Source organism: Marmota marmota, unplaced genomic scaffold (assembly GCF_001458135.2).
Source record: "Marmota marmota marmota unplaced genomic scaffold, marMar, whole genome shotgun sequence".
Taxonomy (NCBI): domain Eukaryota; kingdom Metazoa; phylum Chordata; class Mammalia; order Rodentia; family Sciuridae; genus Marmota; species Marmota marmota.
The window spans coordinates 283,570-287,071 of NW_026000174.1; positions in this window are offsets into that span (position 1 = coordinate 283,570).

Genomic DNA, 3,502 nt, shown 5'->3' on the forward strand with positions numbered 1-3,502 from the left:
AAGGCCAAATTTGGGGGCCAACAGAGGTGAGGCAAGAACCTCAGCCCCCCCCCCCGACTGGTGCAAAGGCCTATCCACAAGTATGGCTGTATGCTGGACCGGTAGTCAATGACGAGTAAGATCCAATTGCAATGGTACCAACCTAAGACAGGAGTCTGACGCCTTGAGGTCAACTCATCTGATAACGGGTAAGGACCATATGTAGTATTGGACAACCTAAGACAGGCACAGTCCCTAAGCCACATGCTTGTTGTTTAATTAAACAGAAGGGAGAGCCACAGCCAGTAGGAATGGCCCCTGGCATTTTGCCAGAAGTAATGGTTGAGAGGCGAGCCATTAAGATGATGATAATTAAGTTAATCTGTGTATAATTGCTGTGACCAGGATGATCCTGGATTGAAACAGGCTGTGTATTCAATTGTATATAGACCCCTGCTATCTGCCTTGGGCGCCCGCTACTTTGGAGTTCTCGCCATGATTCCTGGGGAGTTCAAGTTGGTTGGTGAAGTTCCTGTGGGTGTGTGGTGTCCCTGAGAGGGCCGCATGGGTGGCATTCGGGGGAGTTAGGAAATAAAGTTTGTTCCTGCTTGAGTGGCTCGTGATTTGTGCCCAGCCAGACTGCAGCAACTTATTCAATGTATGTTTGGTACTGAGTATGTTTTCAGTATTTTGCTAGATGTTGGTCATATGGTGATGTGGAAGTTAAGATAGAGCTCTACTCTGCTTACATACCTGTGGTGCTATGTACGGACTGGTAACTGCTAGTATGTTAAGTGCAAAGAGCTCTCAGGATGATTTAGAAGTGCATGGCAAAGGTGAGGGATGAAATTGCTGGTTAAGCAATGTTTAGCCCAAGATTAAGATCCATTGTACCATTACTCACAACAGTCAACATATGGAAATAACCCACTGTCCATTGACAATTGAATGGTGATATAGTCACAGAATATTATCAAACCTAAAAAAAGAAGAAAATTCTGCCCTTTGTGACAACTTAGAAGGACTTGGAGGAACATTATGCTGAATGAATAAGCTAGTAACAGAATGGCAAATATTGCATGATTCTGCTTAGGTAAGGTAATTAAAATAGTGTAATTCATAGATGTATAGAAAATAGAATTGCAATTTCTAGGGGTTGGGGTTAAGGAGGGAAAATGAGCAGTGGTTGATCAATTGGTATAAAGTTTCAGTTATGCAAGATTAACGAGTTGAATAGATGTGCTATACAACACATTGTCAATAATTAATAATAATATACATTTAAAATATACGATGAGGGCAGAGTTCATTAAGTGTTCTTACTATTCTTTTAAGAAAAATAAAATGAAAAAATGTACATAGGAAAATATATGGAGGTGATGGATATGTCTGTTACTTTGATTGTGAAGTTTGCATATGTCCAAGCTCATCAAATTATACATTTTGAACATGCACAACATTTTGTATATCAGTTATACTGCAATAAAACTGTTAAAAAGATTAATATATTGGCTTAATCAGAGGAAAGTTAGCATAATATATAAAACACAAAGACAATTAATCATGGTAAAATGTTTTTAAAAAGTGCTATGTTGTGCTCAAGGCCAAGCTGAGTAACATAAACACAATTCAAATTACTAATTGCATTTATAACCTCCAATCAAAGAAGATTGATAGTTGTGGTGAGAAATGTGGGTCTTTAGTATGTTTATGAGCTCAGTAAATTGTTCTGGTCCTAAGAGGAATAGGAACTATTTGAAAACAAAGATGAGTTATTTGTGTGCTACATGGAAAATCTGAAGAGTGGTTGTCACCTTTAAAAATCTTTACTTTGCCTAGATAACTTACTTTGCCTCTGAGAACATAAATCTTGGAAAAATAATTTAAACAATTTTAAACCCTTAAATATGTTTTAAAGAAGCAATTTCATGTAGGTTCCTACTCCAGCTTTAGACAATGTCCAAATCTAGTATTATTTGAGAGGACGAGGACTGCCTTCTGATGCACAGGCACTTGTTACAGGGATCCTGTCTTTGCAATTAGCTGGGAAAATACAGATTTTAATAAATAACCCTGACTTATGAAATTTCTGCCAGAAAAACCTTTTTCATACTATGCATTATCATGTGTAATCTACAAAAATGGATCCCAAACAAAGGAAGAAAGGTGGTACCAGAGGCTGGAGGTATCAGAGCTAGGTGATTCTAAGGAGGAGGAAATAGGAGATGTTGATCAAAAGGTACAAAGTTTCAGTTAGACTGGAAAAATAGTGATCTATTGCCCCACGTGGTGAACACAGTTAGTAATAATGTATTGTATATTCCAAGATAGCTAAAAGAATGGATTTTGGTGTGTATGTTGGTGGGAGGCTCACACAGGCTAGGCAAGTATTGTACCACTGAGCTATAACCTCAGCCCCCAAAAAGAATTTTAAGTGATCTCATTATACACACACACACACACACACACACAAATGGTAAGTTGGTGAATGATTTAGTCAGCTTTGTTGTCACTGTGACCAAAAGACCTCACAAGAACAATTTTAGAAGATGAAAAGTTTATTTGGGGCCCACAGTTTCTGAAGTCTTAATCCATAGACCCTTGACTCCATTGCTCTGGGCCAAAAGTGAGGCAGAGGATCTAGGCAGAAGGGTTGAGTAAAGCAACTCAGTACATTACAATCAGGAAGCAAAAAGAGATTAAATTCAGATCACCAGGGACAAAACACATACTCCAAGGGCACATCCCCCATAACCTGTCTCTTCCACCTACACTGTAACCCAATTAATTCCTCTCAGGGGATTAATGTACTGATTAGGTTAAAGGTCTCAAACCAATCATTCCATCTCATTTTTTTTTTGCATTGTCTCACATATGAGCTTTTAGAGGATGCCTCATATCAAAACCAAAACAGTGTCGTTAATAAAATATGTTAATTAACTTGTTTGAATCTTTTAAAATTTTTTTAATTTTATTGGTTCTTTTTAGATTGTTTGAATCTTTCTACAGTGTGGGGATAGAGCAAAACATAACATTGTACACCATAAATATACACAAATACTATTTGTTAACTAAAAAATAATTCAATTTTTAAAAAGATCGGAGAACTCCAAAGGAACAATAGCAGCATAGATGCATATAACATGACACAAAGAATTATATTTAGAAACAATGATGCAACATGAAATATGTCAGAAAATGTTTATGTAGGCTTCTGAAGCAGAATCAAAAGAGATTTGTTAAACTAGAAGGACAGACTTCATCTGTCCTTAGATATTGAATAGAATAAACTTAGAAGTCTAAAGGAAGGCAGTTTCTTGTAGGTTAGTTTTGGGAAAGAACAAAGTCTAAATCCTGGAATAAAGTTTTTACAAATTGCCAACTTCTGGATCCAAGCCAACATTTCTCAACTAATATACATGTGAGGCATGCAAGCTAGAAGCATGTTGCTGCTAAAATGGGAAAATTACCTTTTATCAAAAAAAAAAATTACCCAAAGTTTTAAATTCTTGGAGAGAAAAAA